The 22,934-nt window shown below is 32.8% G+C and overlaps 1 non-coding gene across 1 annotated transcript; it reads left to right on the top strand.

Moving 5' to 3' along the window:
* The first annotated feature begins 11,230 nt into the window (after positions 1–11,230).
* Positions 11,231–11,306, top strand: LOC115708492 (small nucleolar RNA Z247). The gene has a single exon (XR_009686582.1). It is a non-coding gene; the product is annotated as a small nucleolar RNA Z247 (small nucleolar RNA).
* Positions 11,307–22,934: the final 11,628 nt, after the last annotated feature.

Raw genomic sequence — 22,934 nt, 5'->3', positions numbered from 1 at the left:
AAGATCGTCGACATGCTTATACACGCATAAAACTATTTATTCTTTGCAAATATCTCATAAATTTCTTGGCTGCAACACAATGATCATGGCCAGGATCAGATAAATATCTCCCAAGAATATTGACTACGAAAGTAATATCAGGCCGAGTGCAAACTTGGACACACATCAAACTCCCTACTACGCATGCAAATGGGATGTTCTTCACTGCTTCTCTTTCCAAGTCATTCTTATAGGACATTGTTCCTTAGTAAATTTGTCCCCTTTTATAATAGGAATAAAATCAGCCTTACATAAATTCATATTGAACCTTGAGCACACGAGTAATGTGAAGCTTCTTGTGATAAGCCAAGAACTTTTTAATTCTTGTCATGATAAATTTAACTCTCCAAAACAAAAGATGTCTCTCCAAGATCCTTCATATCAAAGTTGGTATAAAAAAAAAATTAGTCTTATTTAATAATAATTACAAATTCTATTGTCAAGTATAATGTCGTCCACATAAAGAACATGAAATATATAATGACTCCCACTGATCTTCATATAAATAAACTGGTCAAACTTGTTCTCTACAAAATTAAACGATATCACAACCTTATCAAACTTTACGTACCACTGTCGAGATGCTTCTTTGAGACCATAAATAGATCGTTTCAGTTTGCAAACCAAATTTTTATTTCTATTTTCCTTGAAGCCTTAATGTTGTGACATATACACTTGCTCTCTCAATTCTCCATTCAGAAAAGTAGTTTTAACATACATTTGATGCAACTCTAAAACAAGATGCGCAATCAATGGTATAATAATTCTGAATGAATTTTTAGTGGAAATAGGCAAGAAAGTTTTAGTGTAATCAATACTTTCTCTTTTGAGTAAAACTTTTTGCCACTAAACGTGCTTTATACCTTTCAATCTATTCCATTTTATCATTTTTAGTTCTTAAAATCTACTTACAACCTATTGGTTTAAAATTATCAAGTAATAGAACTAACTCTCATACATTATTTTTCTCTATGGACTCAATCTCATCATCCATAGCTTTTATCTATTTTGAAGAATGTGGAATATTAAGTGCTTCACTATAAGTGAGACGATCTATAAAATGACCAATATCATATTCTCCTCCTCCAAGATAAACAAAATTATCATCACACATTGTTAATTTCTTTTGTCCTTGAGATCTTCTTAGAGGAGGTGCTACTAGAATATCTTCTATTTGTTTGATTATTATTTTGAATGACATCTAAATTAACAACCCTAAAACTACATTGTTAACATAGATTATATGAAATTGAATAAAAGATAAAGAAGAAATTGAAAACTAGATTAATTCATAAAAGAGATTCAAGTGAGTCACATAACAACCCTAAACTTAAATTAACTCATATTAGTCATCTTAAACATCTAAAGATTCAACCAAAAATATAAAAGATTGAGATAGAAGAGATAAAACACAATGTGGAGTCTCCAATAGTGTCCTCCTTTCTCCAGTCGCCACTCCTAGTCAACAATACTCAGAAAAAATCATATGGAACCCTTACACCTAGCCCCAATTCATTATTTTATTAAAATTGGAAAGTTACCAAAAATATTCAAGTGCTTCAACTCTAGGGAAAGTTCTGACGCTTGACTTTATCCAGAGACAATGATTTTTTTTATTATATTCAAGCGCCGCAACTTTTAAGGAAAGATCGTGACTTTCCAATTTTTCTCAAATTTTCTCTCTGTAACGATTGGAGAGTTGCGATTCTTGATGCTAAAATTTTAAAACTTGAATTTTTAATCCTCTGAAATGTACCAAGTCAAGAAATTCAATCCGAAGGTTCCTTTTTGCAAAATTAATTTGATCATTTTGATCACCCAAAAACTCAAGAAACAACATATTTTTACCTAAAAGTGCAACTCTCTTCATCTTAAACTTGAAATTAACATAAAAGCAAAAAACAAGCGTAAACTTGAACAATAAAACATAAAAAATATTAAGAATAATCCTAAAACTAAACTCTAAAATAACTTAAAAATAAACCTAACAGTGGCCGCATGAAAAACAAAGAAAGATTGGGGGAGGAAACATTAAGAGAGAGAGAGAATGGGATGAGAAGAAGAGTATGCAAGAGTAGAAAAGTAAGGGGCAACAGGCCTATGTAAGTTTATGGTTAGGCTTAGGTAATAGGTTAATGGGCTTTTCTAGCCCATTTGTATGTGTTTCTTTTATTGTAACTACTTACTTGGGTAAGTTGAAAAATATTATTTTTATTAATCAATTAATCAAAATTACCTCTAATTTTATATTTAATTGAAACATACCTTTTTTTATATGTATTGTACTCAAAATATCCTAACATAAGAGAGTCATATGGAGAGTATCTTGAAGTGATAGGGACAAAATTGGTACAATGTTTAAAAAAAAGGTAAAAATAATATACTTTAAAAAAGAGGATAAAAATAAAAGAGATCAATATAAAAAAGGTATAGAGTGTAATTTCCTCAACTTGTGTCAATTTTAAAATGACGCTATTTAGCGTCCATAAATTGATGCCAAAGTGAGAAATATCAATTTTAAACCGACACAGGTAGCATTGGTTTCGAACAGACATTTTTAAATTAGTTTTCTTTTTCATTTTTGAACATTGACTGATATGTTGACCGACAAAAAAAATTATAGTAGTGGTTGTCCATGCCCTCTTGGTGTGTGTCCTTCGTGAACATTATTGTCATAGGAGATTGTATTGTACCCCCTAAGTTAGGGCTTTTGGTGATGGTTTTCTAATGGGACGTCCTAAAGGATGGTATTGCTTCTTAGTTACATAACATTAGTGTAAAGTTTTCCTTTTTGTATGTTGTTGTTGTTGTTGATGAATTAATGATGAGTATAGCAATACATGCGTTCAATGTGAGTGTGTTATTAATTAATTAGTAAAAATGAATGGATTACGTACTAAAATGATGATAAGGTTTTACGTGATACATTCTTGGTCTTTAACGTAACATCTTATGCTCTCATCAGTTATATATAACTTTATTAAATATAAAGTGTGTAAAAAAATTAATGCAAAAGATTAAACCCAAAAAAACAGGTGCTTCTTTAAGAATAAATTAAAAAAGAAAGGATAAATAAATAAACAAGTGCTAATAATTAACGCCATAATGCAAAAATTCAGGCTTTTCACAAATTAATTAATTCTTGCACGAAATCAATGAAACTTTGCTTTCTTCTTAAGATACGTACGTACTGAAATATCAAAAAAAAAAAAAAAAAAATTGTAGTAAAGCTTTAATAATGGGATCATATATCATTTAGGGAAAAACACAAAAAAATACAAAAAAGGAAAAAAAAATTACAAAAATACCTTGGGCCGGCCCATTAAACATTTATACAGTCCACATACAAATATTTACAAAAATACCACATGCACTAAGCCTTCAGCTGTACAGAGCGAACCATGAAGATGAAAATACGCGCTCGTTTCAAAACCGCAAAACAACCAAAATGAAACCAAAACGAGAAAAATACAGGTATTAATTCTGGCAAAATCAACTGGAAAAGAATACCTGCAATGATCTAAACTGAAAATGACGAAAAAAAAAAATCAGAAAAACTGTGAAGAAACTGAAATTACACATTTGTTTTCTTTTTTATTCGATCAAAATAACTCCCCCTAATATCGAAATCTATATTCATGAAATGTAGATCTGTAACAAACAGATCTGGAGCTCCCACTAAATCCAAAACAATGTATGATGTGAAAAATTTTAAAAAAAAACCTCATGAATAATACATCTACGTTATATACAGTTGCATTTTGATTTATTTTTTGTTTTGGTTGCCTTATAGTTGCATTATCGTTTTATGATAGTTTATATATTATGCAAGAATTTAATTTGATGGGGACTAAGAAATAGTAGTTATACATAGTAAGTTTTGTGCAAATAGTTGCATATTAATTTTATAGTGAAATAACATATGCAAGTAGCAAAACTATAACAAAACTACAAAACAACTGTATGCAAGTGCAAATAGTTGCCTTATAGTTGCATTATCGTTTTATGATAGTTTATATATTATGCAAGAATTTAATTTGATGGGGACTAAGAAATAGTAGTTATACATAGTAAGTTTTGTGCAAATAGTTGCATATTAATTTTGTAGTGAAATAACATATGCCAGTAGCAAAACTATAATAAAACTACAAAACAACTGTATGCAAGTGCAAATAGTTGCCTTATAATTGCATTATCGTTTTATGATAGTTTATTTATTATGCAAGAATTTAATTTGATGGGGACTAAAAAATAGTAGTTATACATAGTAAGTTTTGTGCAAATAGTTGCATATTAATTTTATAGTGAAATAACATATGCAAGTAGCAAAACTATAATAAAACTACAAAACAACTGTATAAAAACTAAAATACAGGAAAAACTCTTTGAACATCAACATCCATGATAAATCTCATTGTTACCCATTGATGATATAAAAATGGACAGGAAACAACTAGATAAAAAACATATTAAAAAAATACATATAGAAGGTGTAAAATTTCAAATATGGGAGAAAACCAAAAAGAAACCGAAAACAAACCTCGGTTCGAACATCAGCACCAACATTAGCTTTTTTCCCAGAAACGTTGACAATGAAATCTCTGCATTATTTGTTGAGCAAACATACATAAGAAGCACAATGATTTCTATACTCTTTCTGGCTTTATTCTCTACACAGTCGCTCCATATGTTATCAAGGTCCGTTTCTTCGTAAGAATATATAAGAAACTAGCTTTACAATTAAAAATTAAAAATAAACAGAAAAGAAGAATTGTTATGTAAAAAAATTTAAAATTAAAAACTGAAATAAAATTAAAAATTAAAAATTAAAAGCTGAAATAAAATTAAAAATAAAAAGAAAAGAAGAAAAAAAGAGAGTGAAATGATGGATTGATTGATAGAAGTCAATCCTAGACCTAAGCAACAATATATAAGAAACTAGCTTTACAATTAAAAATTAAAAATAAAATGAAAAGAAGAATTGTTATGGAAAAAAAAATTAAAAATTAAAAACTGAAAATAAAATTAAAAATAAAAAATTAAAAACTGAAATAAAATTAAAAACTAAAAATTAAAAACTGAAATAAAATTAAAAAAAAAAGAAAAGAAAAAAAAAAGAGTGAAATGATGGATTGATTGATAGAAAATGAAAAAAGAGAGGGAAGAGAGTAGGATTTGATTGATGATGGATGGAATGATGACTAAGTGGTATTTGTGTAATAAAAGCAACTTTGTAAGTAAAAATGTAGTCATAGGCGTGTGTGAGTAATTTTGTAATAAATTGTGTAAAATGAATTTTTCATGTAAAAATTTCTATCATTTATGTAATAAAGAAAGAAGCAGTGATAATTATATAAGTTAATGATCTTAATTAATCTTACCTAATACCTATATCTTACAAATTATATAAGAAGGTGATAAGTGATCATTTATGTAATGAAGTGTTCTAAAGTATCATTTTCTCTTTTGGGTAAGATCTCTATATGTAGATTTACTTATGTAGACTAGCTGGATCAAATACACCAGAAACCCTTTTAATTATTACAACCCTCCTTCACACTCTAATTTTCTAGGACAAAAATGAAGTTGAGAGAGAGAGAGCAAATCCTCTAGGTGCTGAATTTATTTGAGATGAGTTGACATAAGAATATGTAGAGCATGTTTGGTATTGTTTTTTGTTTTTGTTTTCAAAAAAAAGTGTTTTTAGAAATAAGAACAAAAAATAGTTTTTGAAGTTTTCAAAACACAAGTCGTATTTGGCTAGTGTTTTCTAAAAACAATATTGATAAAAAATGAATTATTTTTAAAAACAGAAAACAACATTTTGTTGTTTTCAAAATTCTTATTTTTTGTAACTTTATTTTCTGAAAATTATTTCCAAAAAACAATTTTTTATTTTTAAAAACAAAAACAATTTTTTAGTTATGATGTCAAACATGCACTTAGTCTTTGAAGTTGGTTGGTCCGAGAGAGTAAGTGACAAGAGTGGTAACTGGCCAACTAAATCTCTGCTCCATCTATATAAAGGCTATGCAGATGAGTCACTCGTTTAGTGAACTAATTCCCAACATATCCACTTGAATTAGTTCAGTGAACCAAAAAAGAAAATTCTGACAAGACTTAACAATCTTGAATGTTAAGCAAGTTCAAGCAGTGATGAAATTTGTCTCTGCACACACATTTTGTAAACATATATGCAAGATTGTCATGAGTGCGGATCTTCCTTGCTTGAACCTATTTGAGAGCATTACATCTCTGATGAAATGTATTTTGATATCAATGTGCTTGGACCTCTCGTAAAATATTGAATTTTTTATGAGGTGTAAAGCAATACTACCACAGTGAATAGTGTTATCCTTTAAGTTGAACCCAAATTCATTGGTCAAACCCTTTAGTCATAATGCCTCCTTGATGGCTTCAGTTGCAACTATATATTTAGCCTCTCTGGAGGAAAGAGCCACAATGACACACCCTCCTAGGACATTAAAAACATACCTTATACAACTTCTCCTTGTGCCAATGTTGATGCAAAATCTGAGTCAACAAAACCAGTAACTTCTTTGTATTGGCTCTCATTGTTGAACACCAGACTAGTGTTTAGAGTTCCATTTATATACCTCATGATCCACTTTAGGGCTTCCCAATGGTTAGACCTTAGATCTGAGATATATCTACGCACTGCACTCATGGCATGAGCTAGATTAGGTCTAGTACATACCATGGATTACATCAAGCTTCCCATAGAGCTTGCATAAGGTATTTCGCTCATCTTGTACCTCTCTATATCAGTAATTGGAGACTGACATGCAATAAGCTTGAAATGTTGTGCAAGAAGTGTGGAAACTTCCTTGCATTTGTTCATGGAAAACTTGCACAATATCTTCTGTAAGTAACCTTTCTAAGACAAAGTTATTGTATTTGGCTTAGGTCTCTTTATGTCAATTCTAAGAATTCTCTTGGCAGCTCCTAGGTCTTCATTTTGAATTCATTGTTGAGTTTCATATCTTTAGTTCATCTATCTTTGATTTATCATTGCCAATGATCAAAATAACATTTACATATACAACAAGTAAATGTGATTGTTGAAATAAACACAAGAATCATACTTACTTTTGTTGAAACCAATTTTGATCATGTGATAGTCAAATCTCAAGTTCTATTGTAGGAGCTTGCTTGAGAATGAAAAGGGAAATAAAGAGAGTGTTTTATTTAAGGGTAGGGTAGGGTTTTTTCGAGGATCGGCCCTTAAAAAATTAGCGAGCATTTAAAACCAACGCTAATTTAGAAAAAAAAAATAATAAAGCCAAAAATAAAATGTGGCCCATTTTTACAAACCCTAAACCAAAACCCTACCCTCCCCTTTCATTCTCAGTCGCCAACCAAAAGAGAGCCCTTTTCTCTCTCCTTCATTCTCTCTTTCACAATTTCTAGTAGCCCAACACCTACCATCTCGGCTAGCCTTGATCGCCCAGTAGTTGTCGTCCCCACCTCGACCGCCAGCCCTGTTACTCTTTCTCCCTCTCTTTCTCTTTCTTCTTTCTCTCCGTCGTCCCCGCACTCGATGTCCTCAGCTCGCCGAAGACATTGAAGCAGCAACATCAAAGCCACATCGTCGAACCCATGAAACCATGAAGTCGCAGTTGTCGTCCACGCCCAATCATCTTCACAAGAAATGGTGACTATCTCTCTCTCTCTCAATTTTATTCTTGGATTGAATTTTTTTTTTCTTTTTAAGTGTTTTTGTTTTTGATATTTTTAATATATATATATATATGTATATTTTTATATAATTTGAGATCTGTTATTATTTTGTAATATTTGAGTTTTGAATTTCAGATTTGATTTTTTTTGGTTGCGTAAGTTTCAATAATTAAAAAAAAATTATGTTTTGTGTCGATTTATAATCGATTGTGTTGTTCATATGCGATCTTTGAGAATCGACGCAAAATATTTTACTTTTGCGTCTAAATATATATCAATTCACTTGATCAACGATAATACTATAAGTGTTGTTTTGACGAGAATGATCACTTTAAGAAATGTGATTTTTATCAGCATAGTTCGCTGGTAAAAGTTACTTTTAATAGCGCATTTCGCAAACTGCACTGGCAAAAAAGTTAAAGTTTTACCAGCGCACATTTGTAGTGGCTGAAATCTAACTTTTACCAGCACATTTTACGTGCTGGAAAAAGTCATTTTTCCCAGCGCTTTTTATTTTGTGCTGGTAAAAGTTCTAATACCAACTTTGATTTGCCAACACATCAGAAATAAATTTCATTTTACCAGCGCAATATTAAACTTTTGCCAGTACAAAAATGTGATAGTAAAAGTGACTTTCTGATGACTTTTGATTTATATAAAAAGAATTAAAATAAAAGCGTATGGATACCTATAAAACATAAAGAGAGTGCATGGATACACAATTTTTAGGGGGTTCACCTATATTTTACTATTATTTATCTAATTGAGCATGGTTTACGTGCCACGGGCACCTTATATAAAACTAGAGTAAGTGTAGTGTAGACACACACATAGGCATATATATAATATATACACTTAATATTGGTATTGCATGGTGATAAGCAAAAACAAAAGTTATTGGATGACTAGTTTCTCTCTATAGAATCCATTACACACTTTTAAATTATTAAGTATTGACAATCTATACTTGTCAATATATGTTAAATGGACTGATAATTGATCCTTTTCTATTTTGTTGTTTTATAACCCTTTTAAGCAATTATACGTTATGACTAACCAAATATGATTTGTTTAGTGGAAAACAAATATGAAGCCATTAGAGCTTCTTAATTTTAGCTGAAACGTATTGGAATAGGAGGCATTCATTTATATACACATATATATAGGTGGAGTACACACTGTATATGCTATATTGAGCCCACTTTAGAACGCACGAAAAATATACACACACACATTATATTACTATATATATATATAGCTTTTCAAATGTGACTAATATGTATATACTATAACTTGATTTAAACACCATCCATGACATGAAGCAAAATAATAATTAATGTATGATATATGAGCACTATAATATATATATATATATAAGAAGTATACATACTATAACACTAGAAATGAATTTATATAGTACTTGTAAGGGTCGAAGAGAATATTCTTCTTCCAGTTAATTAATAATAAATATCTCTCCTTTTCCAAAAACTTTCTAGGTATACGTACCTTGATAGTGAGATTAACAAATATATACACTAAAGGAACTTCAAGAAATAATACACTTGGACACAAAATTATTGAGCATTGTTACTTGAATTTTTAAGGTAATTCGCCACATTGATATGAAGTTGTGAGTGGTTAGCGATTATTTATATTATTAATTATATTAATATATCTGAGATTTAATATTAAATTGTATCAATAGTGATATATCGGCACTATAAAAAATTTTATTTTTAGCCACAGTAAAATTTGTGATTAAAAGTAAAAAAATTGTGACTAATTATAAATTATCATTCCTATGTCATGACTAAAAAGTCCATGACTAAAAGTATTAGTCTCAAAAATTACAATTTATTGTGACTAAATGTGTTTTTATTAGTCACAATACTTGTTATGGCTAAAACTAAATCACTGACAACTTGTAGCTAAATATTATATTTTAGTCACAAATAACTTTTTTGTTGTAATTAAAATTCACATTTATACTCACAAAAAAAATTATATTGTGACTAAAAAATTATCACTAAAAATAGCTATTTTTGTAGTGCAATGTGGCGCTAGGGGTGAGAATTGCTAAAAAGTATCACTGGTACCTAGCACTATCCTTGGTGTCATACTGCTAATAGTGTAATTAAGTAGCATGTCTCAAATAACTTAAGAAAATAACTTTTAGGGAATATCGCTAACCAATCGTTACTAGTACCCAATAGCAATGCTCTTCATAAAATACCCAACTCACACGATCCAATCAAATTTAATTTGCATATCGTACTTGCGGGAATTAGATTGGATTGAAAAATCTAAAACCGCATTTGTGCAGATTGGATATTGATTGAAATATAAAAGTAATTAATTCAATCTAATCCAATCCACACATATTTATATATATTTTTTTAAAATATATATACACAATAAATATCATACTGTAATATAATTTAAAAATCTAATATATAGTAATTTAAAATTATAATCTTCAGTATCCCAAGACATAAATTGGGACTTAGTTGACAATGAAGTTAGTGAAGTGATGTTACCTTTTTACATTCGGGGTAGATACTGAAAGAACTTAACTCAACTACACTTACTCTTATACCTAAGGGTAAATATCCTGAATCAATAAGAGACTTTTGCCCCATCGATTGTTGTAATGTACTTTATAAAGTAGCTACTAAAATGATATGTTCGAGATTGAGAACTTTTTACCGGATCTCATGGCCCTGAATCAGAATAGTTTTGTGAATCAGTTAGAGGTAGTTAAGCTCAAGTTAGTTGTAATCTTGATTCAATATGTTGTACTGAAACTAATATAAATAAAGGCACACTCAATCTATGTTTCAGATTGAGCTTTCATTTTTCATTCAATTCACTTCCATATTTTCCTCTGTTACTTTTTGTTCTCTGCTCAAAGTCTGAACTCCATATTTGAGAGTTCTTACATGGTATCAGAGCCATGTCAAACCAAGAAGACAATGGCGATAATAACAATGATCCTGGAGTTCAAATCGATCCACCTGCTCATGCAAGAATCGAACAACCACAAGCTCAAATTCCCCTCCCCAACAATCACCTCCTTCCCCTAACTCTCCGATTAGATCGCACCAATTACACTCTCTGGCGATCTCTGGTTCTTGCTGCTGTTCGTGCCTATGAACTTGATAGCTACATTCTTGGCACAAATCCACAACCACCAGCATTTCTTGCAGGTAATTCTCCCAACCCTGCTTTTCATCAATGGCTTCGTCTTGACCAATTCCTAATGCATTGGCTAATGAACTCTGTCACTGAACATATGCTTGGCCATGTCATTCGTTGTGCAACCTCTGCTGAGATTTGGCACACTTTTGGCCAACTATTTGCCACGAGATCTCGAGCCAGACTACTGCAACTTCGAAACCTTCTTCAAACCACAAAGAAAGGGTCCCTGTCAATCGAAGATTACATCCTAAAGATGAAACAGTATGCTGATAACCTTGCTGCTGCTGGACAATCAATTAAAGATGATGATCTGGTTCTTTATATTCTTGGTGGTCTTGGTTCTGAGTATGAAGCTGTCATTGTTAATCTTACCTCTCGTTCTGAATCTCTCTCTCTTCCTGAGGTCCAATTCATGTTGCAAAGTCAAGAAATGCGCATACAACAACACACAACCGATTCTCTTCACAATATTCAAGCCAATTTGGCCAATGTTCATACCAGTGGTAATCGAGGTTCATACCCTCCAAGAGGTTATCGTGGTGCGTATCGTGGGGGTCGATCCAATAACTCTAACAGAGGAGGTCGAGGAAATCGACCAATGTGTCAACTTTGTGGCCGTGTTGGCCATATTGCATTAAAATGCTATCACCGATTTGACATTACATTTCAAGGAAATACAGGTGCTGCTACATCTTCTTCAACTCCCAATGACAATCCTCAAGCAAATTTATCTGAGATGAATTCGACACCAGATTTCTCAACAGCATGGTACTTGGACAGTGGTGCAACTCACCACATGACCAATGATGCTGACAATATCAATACAGCAGCCGATTACAAAGGAAAGGCCAAGGTTGTTGTAGGTAATGGTTCCACTCTTTCAATTCATCACTTAGGCAACAGTTCTGTTCCCACCACTCATCCCAATCACTCTCTTGTTTTACAAGATATTCTACATGTACCAAATGTTACAAAAAATCTTCTTAGCATTTCCAAATTTACTAAAGATAATAATGTCACTCTTGAATTTGATGATATTTGTTGCCTTATTAAGGACAAGAAAACCAGCAAAACCCTTCTGCAGGGCCATCTCAGTGAGGGTCTTTACAAACTCCACGTTCATAACCCCAAGTCTCAAGGTTCTGAACAGCAAGCCACTGCATCTTTCACAAATCCACCTACTGCCTATAATCACACAACTACAAGCAACCCGGTCCATGACAAGTCTCAACTCACCAATATTTGGCATTGTCGACTTGGTCATCCATCTCAAGCCATTTTAGATAAAGTGTTACCCCAAATTGTTCCCAATATCAAGTGTAAGAAACTTGACTTTTGTACTGCCTGTCAAGTAGGCAAATTACATCAGTTTTCTTTCAAAACTACTTCTAATAAAACAAGTCAGCCATTTCAACTTCTTTTAACTGATGTATGGGGTCCTTCTTTCTATCCCTCTACTGATGCCTTCAAATATTATGTTAGCTTCATGGATGACTATACTAAATTTCTTTGGATATTTCCTATGAAAAATAAATCTGAAGTTACCAATATCTTTGCTCAGTTTAATAGTTTTGTTGAGAGACAATTTCATACAAAGATTAGAGCTGTTCAATCAGATCTTGGCAAAGAATATGAACCACTTTACTCTCTTTATAAATCTTTAGGAATTGTCCAAAGAAATTCTTGCCCTCACACTCACCAACAACAAGGTAGAGTGGAGAGGAAACATCGTCATGTTGTTGACACTGGATTAACCTTGCTTGCACAAGCCAATATGCCATTACACTTCTGGTGGGAAGCTTTTGCTTCAGCAGCCTATTTGATAAATAGGCTCCCCACACCTATTCTAAATAATCTCTCACCATTTGAAAAATTGTTTAATCAATCACCCGATTATAACATGCTTAAAGTTTTTGGGTGCTTGTGTTTCCCCTTACTCAAACCATATGAACAACACAAAGTATCATTTAGATCATCTCAATGTGTTTTCATAGGATATAGTATTTCATCTAAAGGTTTTCGGTGCTTACACCCCTCGGGTCGAATTTATGTCTCTCGAAATGTAACTTTCAATGAACAAGAATTTCCCTATAACTCTCTCTTTCCCTCATCAACTTCCTCCCCAATCATCCCAACACAAATTATTTACTCTGATGCTTTTCTTGTTCCTCAAAATCGGCCTAGTGTGTCTGCTGTAACACAAACAGCACCATCTGGTTTACCACATACCATTTCTCTGTCCAGTCCCCAACAAGAAGCAGATGCCACTGCTTCTGTTTCAGACTCACCATCACCATCATCGTCTCCTGTAGCACCTGTAGCCTCCATATCCACACCACTTTCAGATGATTCCACAGTCCCTACTTCTCCTTCAGCTCCAAACATACATCCTATGATTACCCGATCTAAGCATGGTATTTTTAAACCAAAACTTTATGTTGCTAATCTCAGTGATGACACAGAACCTACAACACTTAAGGCTGCCCTTGCAAGTGCAAAGTGGAATGCAGCTATGCAACATGAAATTACAGCCCTCAAGAACAAGAAGACCTGGAAACTTGTTCCCCGAACCTCTGATATGATCATAGTGCAGAATAAATGGGTTTATCGCATAAAATTCAATGCTGATGGTTCTGTAGAGCGCCTCAAAGCTCGCCTAGTTACCAAGGGATTCCAACAAACAGCAGGCATTGATTATTTTGAAACATATAGCCCAGTTATCAAACCATGCACTATACGGATTATGTTTACTTTGGCCATCACACATGGTTGGGAAATTCAACAAATAGACATTAATAATGCCTTCTTGAATGGGGCCCTTCAAGAAGATGTCTACATGGCTCAACCACAAGGTTTTGTTGACCCTCAATTCCCCAATCATGTATGCAAACTCAACAAAGCAATTTATGGACTAAAACAAGCCCCACGGGCCTGGTTTGATACTCTGAAATCCACTTTACTCAACTGGGGTTATACCAACAGCAAATCAGACACAAGCCTATTTTTCACAAACTCAAATGGCCAGCTCCTTCTCATTTTAGTTTACGTGGATGATATTTTAATTACTGGTGCCAACTCCACACAAGTCCAACAAGTCATTTCTGCTCTAAACAACACATTTGCCCTTAAAACCCTCGGACCAGTCCACTATTTTCTGGGGTTTGAAGTCCACAGAACCGATGACACCATATTGCTCTCTCAACACAAATATATTAAAGATCTCTTGGCTAAAACTCAGTTATTGGACTCCAAGCCTCAGTCCACCCCAATGTGTTCCTCCACTAAAATAACAGCTCACAATGGCACTCCTATGACAAATCCAACTCAATATAGAAGCATCATTGGAGCTCTACAATACCTCACAATGACACGCCCTGACATCTCCTTTGCTGTCAATAGACTCAGCCAATTCATGCAAAATCCCACCTCTGAACATTGGGGAGCTTGCAAACGAGTCTTGCGATATCTAGCCGGTACAACTCACATTGGTCTCACCTTCCAAGCTTCTTCAAGACTTGATCTTCAGGGCTTTACAGACGCTGATTGGGCAGGGTGTTATGATGACAGAAAATCCACCTCAGGTTATTGCATATTCTTTGGAGGCAATTTGGTTAGTTGGTGCTCCAAAAAGCAAACTGTTGTGGCTCGGTCTAGTACAGAATCCGAGTATCGTGCCTTAGCTTTGGCCACTTCCGAACTGATTTGGCTTGAATCTCTTCTCACTGAACTCTCCATCAAACTACCTCAATGCCCCATTCTCTGGTGTGACAACCTCGGGGCAGGATCTCTTGCATCCAATCCCGTGTTCCACGCTCGCACAAAACATATTGAAGTCGACTTACATTTTGTCCGAGACAGAGTTTTGGCTCACCAATTGGATGTAAGATATGTTGAAACCGAACAACAAATAGCAGATCTTTTCACCAAACCTCTCCCGGCAACCACTTTTCATTATCTATTTGACAAGTTAACACTTGGCCAACCAAGTGTAACTTGAGGGGGGATGTTGGAATATAACAGTTAGTTAGTTATTCTGTTTTCAGTTGCTTTCGGTTAAGTCAGTTAGAGGTAGTTAAGCTCAAGTTAGTTGTAATCTTGATTCAATATGTTGTACTGAAACTAATATAAATAAAGGCACACTCAATCTATGTTTCAGATTGAGCTTTCATTTTTCATTCAATTCACTTCCATATTTTCCTCTGTTACTTTTTGTTCTCTGCTCAAAGTCTGAACTCCATATTTGAGAGTTCTTACAGACATTATGGAAGGAAGAATGCTAAAGCTAATTGTATGATTAAACTAGATTGAGGAAGGCATGTGATACAGCTAAATGGGGGTTCACTGAAGAAATGTTGGAAGCCTTTACTTTTCCTAAAGAATTTATTCAGCTAGTAATGGTTTGAATTTGTACTCCCCATTTTAGCCTTATGTTTGGTACCATGCAGGGCTTCTTTAGAGCCATGAGGAGTTTACACCAAGGAGATCCAATGTCTCCTCTGCCTTTTGTTCTTGGCGTGAAATATTTGTTAAGGATAATGAGGAAAGTGGGGAAAAAAGAGTTTAAGTTCCATGAAGGTTGTGCTGATCTTAAATTAAACCATCTTTACTTTATAGATGATATGTTGCATTTTAGTCATGGTGTTGCAAATAATGTATCTTATGCTACAAGAGCTCAAATTATTTTCATAAACCTCTGGTCTATTTCCAAGTGCATCTTAATCAGCCATGGCATGAAGGAAGAAAAAGTTCAAAGATTGGTGGATTCATCAGGATTTGTGAGAAGTGCTTTGCCATTTAGGTACTTGGGAAAATTCCCATCTATTCAGCAACTAAAAGTGAGATACTCATAGAGAAGATGGTGCAAATTAGAATTAGAGTTTAGAGTTCACGTATTTTCTCAAATGCAGAGCAATTTACATTAATCACTTCAGTTCTTATCGCCAGTCGTGCTTATTGGGCCAAAATCATGGTGTTGTCCAAGAAAGTGCTTCACAAAGTGAATGTGGTGTGTCTTACTTTTCCATGGGAGGGGATTGCTGAATATGATGGTCGAGGATTGATCTCTTGGGAAAAGGATTGCAAATCGAAAAGAGAAGGTAGCTTGGGTTTTAAAAGAACTATTCAATAGAATACTGTTACAATGGAAAATATATTTGGTCAATTGCTACCAAGCAAGATAATTTGTGAGTAAAGTGGGTCTATATTGTGTACTTAGGTGACAAAGATGGGTAGAGCTATGAAGCTCCGACCAATAGTAATAATAAAAATATATACTACTAATATATATATATACTATACCATAATTAAAATATATACACCATGACAATAAAATTATATACCACTATTGTATATAATAGAATAGTTATGAATTAAATATTATTTTAAATAAATATTATATCATACAATTAAAATATATAAAAAATAATTGTTAAATATATGTAGCATGCCAACAAAATTATATACATACATTAAAATAGGGAAATTTGAATTTCCATACTTAAAATACCCTATAATTTTTCTCCTAAATGCATAGTTATTAAAATTGGTCATATATGATCACTTTACTAATTTCCCAAAACTACCCCTCACATTTCAAATCCCATCTCATCCTCTCTCTCAACTTACCTACACTCACGGCAACCAACCCACGAAATTTCAAACCCGCAGCAGACGTCGTCGCTCAACCCACGGCCGTCCACGGTGAACCCAGGACCGTCGACGCTCAACCCCGACCGTCAACGCTCAACCGACGACCACTCCGAGGCGACCCGAAGCGAAAATGGGATTCGGATCCATCCGTTAATGGAGAAGAGGCGTTTCGGATCTGGGGAAGAAGATGGTGAAGGTCAGATGGTCCGACTTAGGGGTCCGATGGTGTCCGTCCGATGGTCCGATTGTATGGTCCGATGGTCCAACTTAGGGGTCCGATGCATTGGTCCGATGCACACTATCAATCGGACCATCGGACCCCCCAAAAATTGATTGGTCCGATGCTCGGACCGATGGGTCCGATGGTCTTGTCCTTAGGTCCGATGGGATTGGGGTCCGATGGTCTTGACGAGTATGTTGTTCTTGGATCCGACCAATGTATAGTCGGTACCGTGCGGTCTCGATCGGAGTGGTTCTTTGGGTCTCCGTCGGAGGCGTCTCGGTCGGAGGTGGCGATCGTCTCGGTCGGAGGTGGGGTCGTCTCGTGGTGGAAGGTGGGGGTCGCGCGGTTCGGTTCAGGCGAAGTGGGTAGAGAGAGTTTGTTTGAGAAGGAGAGAGAAAGGGTTAGAAATTATGAGAATATTTTAGGGGTTTTGGTAAAAGTATCCTATTTTTAAAATTACCCTAATTATTGGTTCTCCTAACCAATTATCTCTTATAAAATGCATAAAAAGTCAAATTTCCCAATTATTTGTATTATGCTAATAAAATTATATACTATTATTATACACAGTAAAATAAAAAATAAATATCATTTAAGAATAATAATATACCATACAACGAAACAGAAATATATTGTACAACAAAATTTATATACCAACAACCCACAATAACTCATAAAAAAATCGACATAATTTTCAAATAAAAAAGATTTTAATAAAATTAATATAGATATACCATAATATTTAAGTAATTTGTTTCTAATTCTAAAAAAAATATGAAAAAAAAAAATTATTAATTTTTTTTATGTAATAAAAAATAATATAAATAATAAATAGTGGACATTTCTCTACAAATTTTAATATAAATTCTATAATTTAGAGTCATTTGCTATCATTTTCCTCTCTTAAAATCATTAGCAAGAAGCATAGAAAATGTTTTGAGAAGTTGTAAAAAGATAGATTGATGATAGATTTGTAATTTGGATTGTAATTTGGAATGTTTTGAAGTTTATATATTTTATTATTCAGGCCTTCTCTTTCTAGAAGCATAGAAAATTTTCCTTAAAAACAAAAAAACAAAAAACAAAACTCTTGAAATTACACTTACATTATGGATATTGGCCCACAGGCCTAGGCCTAATAACGTGGATGTAATTAGAGAAAATTACATTGTATACCTACTTTATTTTATTTGTTTTAATTTTTACCTCGATTTTCATATTTTTTTAGATATACCCACTTTTATAGATGATGTTCCCATAAGACCCCTTAGATTATGTAAATTATATGCTAGATTTAAGTAGAGAGTGAGGGTATATTAGGCAATCCACTCAAAAAAGTAGGTATATTTTAATAAAAAAATAATATGAGGGTATTTTTGATTAATGAATACAAAAAAGAGGTATTTTTCAACTTATCCCATGTAATTATAGATCTATGCAAATAATTAAGAATTTTTACACAAATTTATTAACTTTTTTTTTCTTTTTTTTTACTGCAGGGTGGAATTTTTTTTCACAAATACTGTAATTTTTTTTTTTAAAAAAAATACTGCGTAAGTTTTATACTGCGTTAAGTTTTTACTGTTATTCTATGGTTGTTTTTTAGTTGTTTCACTATTGTTTTTAATTGTTCTGTTTTGTTATTTTAGGATTATTTTATAAAAAGATAATATTTTTGTAAAAAAAAAATCGTATGGCAGTAAAATTATAAACTTTTATCTAAAATCTAATATTTTTATAAAAACTCTAATAAATAAGCGAGATTTGTGATTCAGATCACTCAATTAGAAATAAATAAATAGCAAGATTTGTAATTCTATACTTAAAAATAATGGGAAATTTACATGGTATACTAACTTTTACTATTTTTTAATGAAAAATACTGTCAGACGGTATTTTTTATTTTTTTACTGTATTTTTTTAATAAGTTTCATACTACAGTATACTGTGTTAAGTTTTCACTAGTGTTTTTTTAGTTGTTCTACTGTTGTTTTGAGTTGTTTTTTTTTTTTGTGTTCTACTAGTGATTATTTATGAAAACATAGTAATTTTGAAAACTTTTCTGTGTGACAATATTTTTATAAAAATTAATTCAAATTTCAATATTTTTGTAAGTTTCTTAAGATAATTACAAAAAAAATACATCCAACTAACTTATTTACAATAATATTTCTGCCACATCAACATAAAATATCAGATTCTAAAATAATTAATACCAAAACTTGATTTTTGTTTTTTTGGAAAATTCACTTTTTGTTTTTAGTTACTTATGACACCAATAAAATACCAAATGGTTACAATTGGCGCCAATAATACACATGTAATTAGTTACACATCTTATTAGGTGCAAATATAATCAATTGATTACTATGACAGTAGAAATTGAGAAAAAATAATGCAACTGATGTGGTGGGACCACTATCAAAGTTTTTACAATTAGATTCATAGACTTGGTAATTAGTTACTCCTAAGATAGTAACCAGTTTTATTGATGGTAATTGGATTACTTACTGTAGTAACTGGTTACCCCAAATATTTTAACGAGTATCATGATGACTACTTGTAAGATAGTAACAAGTTACCCCGATGGTAACCAATTACTTATGACATGAGAGAGAGAGAGAGAGAGAGAGAGAGAGAGAGAGAGAGAGAGAGAGAGAGAGAGAGAGAGAGAGAGAGAGAGAGAGAGAGAGAGAGAATGGATGGAGGATAGAATATGTGGAGAAAAATAAAAGGAAAAGATATGGAAGATAAAAAAAAGAAAATTCTATTTGTACCCACTAAAATTCACCTTAATATTTTAAAAAATAAGTAAAATAATTTCAAAAATGACTCTTAATATATTTTTTTAAGAAAATCTCACATTATTTTGTGTCAATTTTAATATGTATATATTTTAATTTTATTTTCATATATATATATTTTTAAATCGTGTATGATTTTTTTATTAAAATTTTAGATAAATTTTAATTTTGATTTTTTTGTTATAATTTTAAAATATAATTTAATTTTATTTAGTAGATATATTTTTTAAGAATATGAATTAGAAGAAAAAAAATTCAAACATAATTAAAAATATATATTTTATATAAATTAAAATTATTAAAATAGAATGTATTAATAAATTTTTAGAATGCAAATAAAACTCTCAAATAAAAAGGGAAAATAAAGAAAACCCTAGGTTGGGAGTGGGAGGGAAGAAAGACATCTGAGTAAATATAATATAATTTTCAAAAATGTTGGTCGGTTGTGAGTAGTGATATAATTACTTTGGTTCAGGATTTCTTTCAAACGGGGCAGCTTTGTGGAGGTTTAAATAACACTAATTTAGTGTTAATTCCTAAGAAGAAACAACCAATGGACATGGGAGACTTAAGACCTATTGCCCTTTGTAACGTTCTTTATAAGATTGTTTCAAAGGTCATTGCTAATCGGCTCAAAGTTGTTATGCCTTCAATTATATCAGAGACTCAAAGTGTTTTCTCCAAGGTCGTTTAATATCGGATAATATTATGATTTCTTATGAGATAATGCATTATTTGAAGAGGAAGAGAAGAGGCCGTGATGGTGTTATGGCACTTAAGCTTGACATAAGCAAGGCTTACGACCGACTTGAATGGGGATATCTTCGAGCTATGCTTGAAAGAATGGGCTTTGATGGTAGATGGATTAATTTGATTATGCATTGTGTGGGCACTGTCTCGTACACGATCTCTCATGGGGGAAAGGAGTTGGGCCCTATTGTTGCACGAAGGGGGTTGCGCCAGGGTGATCATTTATCACTATATTTGTTTATTCTCTGTGCTGAGGGTTTCTCTAATTTGCTGCGTAGTTATGAGCAGAGTGGATTAATTACAGGTTGTAAAGTTGCTAAAAGAGCTCCTGTTATTTCACATATGTTATTTGATGACGATAGTTACATCTATTGTAAAGCAACAGAGGAGGAAGCTCATAATGTTAGAGTTATTGCATACGTATGAGATTGCTTCAATTTTATGTGACCCTTGGCTTCCACTCAACACGAATGGCTATATTATTTCTTCACATCCTGCTCTTGTTAATCAAGCTGTAAGCAGCCTTTTCATAATGAATTCACGAGAGTGGGATGAAGAGGTAATTAAGGATCTCTTTGATGATAGAGATCAAGAGCTGATTTTTTCTATACAATTGAGTTCTACTGCCATATCCGACTATTGGAGCTGGCGGTTCGAACGATTGGGGCACTACTCGGTTAAGAGTGCCTACAAGTTCTTACAAGAAGAAAAAGGAGCTTGGCTTGTTACTAGAGCTAACGTCGTTTGGAAGGATTTATGGAGTTTAAAAGTTCCCCCTAAAGTCAGCAACTTCTTATATAGGGCGACTTCAGGCTCGTTACTAACTTGTGTCCAATTGGAAAAAAGACATGTTCCAGTTAACCCAACATGCCCCTCGTGTCTCACTATAGCTGAAACTATTTTTCATGTGTTAGTTGGGTGTGTTCATGCTCGTGCTTGCTGGAACAGGTTAAGTGTGGATGTCGGCAGTAATATGGATGATGATTTCAACAATTGGCTGCTGGAGCTGCAATGCCGAGGAAGATAAGGCGAGTTGGAGGAGGCGTCTATGGTCAGCTGGGCCATTTGGCGTGCCAGAAATGACTTTGTTTGGCAGCAAAAAGGTTGAACTGCTGCAAATGTGGTTACATAAGCAAGAATGCTACTTGATCAGTTCAAAGACGCTCAAAAAAGAAAGGGCCTTCCTTTGTCTTCATTGTTCGACAGAGGCCGTTTGGTTGAGCATTGGAGTGCACCTTCTTCAGGAAAGATCAAGGTTAATGTTGATGGCGACTTATATGATCATGAAGGCAGGTTTGGGTGGAGTGTGGCTCGCGACTGCCATGGCAATGTCGTGGAGGCTTTCAATCAGGGTCATTTGGGAAGGGTTCAACTTGAAGTTGCTGAGATGATTGGCATCAAAGAAACTTTAAGTTGGATTGATCGGCACAATTGGGGACAAGTCTGGAATCAGACAATTTGGTATGCATACAAGCTATTCAAAGTAAAATCTCTATGTCATCTTTTTTTGGTCTTTTAGTACATGATGTTCGTGTGTTGCCTTTATCTTTAGACAATGTGAAATTTTATTTTGTCAAACGATTTGCAAACAAGCTTGCTCACTAGAGACTTTTGTTTCTCTCCAGGTTGTGTGCTTCAGTTGGAAGATTATTCCTCTAAAGCACGTTCTATTGTTATTCACGATTTGATTAGTTAATAAAGATACCGATTTTATTAAAAAAATATATATATACATTCTTTTCTGAATATATATACATTAAAAAAAATAATTAATATTAACATAAAGAAAATATAACTATCAAAAAAGAAAAGACAAAAAAAGTATAATAAATTTGGTGAAATTTTATTTACACCTTAAATTTTTTTAAAGATTTCTTATTTTAATAATTTTTATTTTATATAAAATTTAAATTTTTAATCATACTAAATTTTTAATTTTTTTTTCCATTTATATTCTAACAAAATATACTTATCAAATAAATTATATTTTAAATATTATGACGAAAAAATTATATTAAATTTTTTTAAAAAAAAATTTAAGAAATATATACATAATATAGAAAAATAAATTATAAAAATAAATATTAAAATTAACCTTAAAAAAATATTAAAGAATAATTTTTAAAAATAATTATTAAAAAAAAATTAATTTCGTTATGTTTGGATAAAAACAAAAGGGAAATTTGAATTTATATGCTTAAATAATTAAAAAATTTTATTATTATACCAAAAATTTACACTATAAAAAAACTATACTTTTTTTTTTCAAAACCCCAAAAATACCCCCCTCACAAACATCATCTCTCTCTCTCTATCTCTCTCAGCCAACTCTCTCTCTCTCTCTCAACTCACAGTCGACCCCAACGCCACCCGAACCCAAACCCCATCCCCATCGGACCCAAACGCCACCCACTCTCGGACCCAAACGCCACCCACTCTCGGACCCAAACGCCACCCACGAAACCTTCGGCTGTGGGACTTTTCTTTTCTTTTTTTTTTTTTCTTCGGATTTCGAGAGAGGAAGAAAGAGGTTCGATGGTCGGACCTTGGGGTCCGATGGGTCCGATTGG

Source organism: Cannabis sativa, chromosome 2 (genome assembly GCF_029168945.1).
Source record: "Cannabis sativa cultivar Pink pepper isolate KNU-18-1 chromosome 2, ASM2916894v1, whole genome shotgun sequence".
Lineage (NCBI taxonomy): Eukaryota > Viridiplantae > Streptophyta > Magnoliopsida > Rosales > Cannabaceae > Cannabis > Cannabis sativa.
The sequence above is the reverse complement of the archived record's forward strand: the minus strand, read 5'-3'. Positions and strand labels throughout refer to the sequence as shown.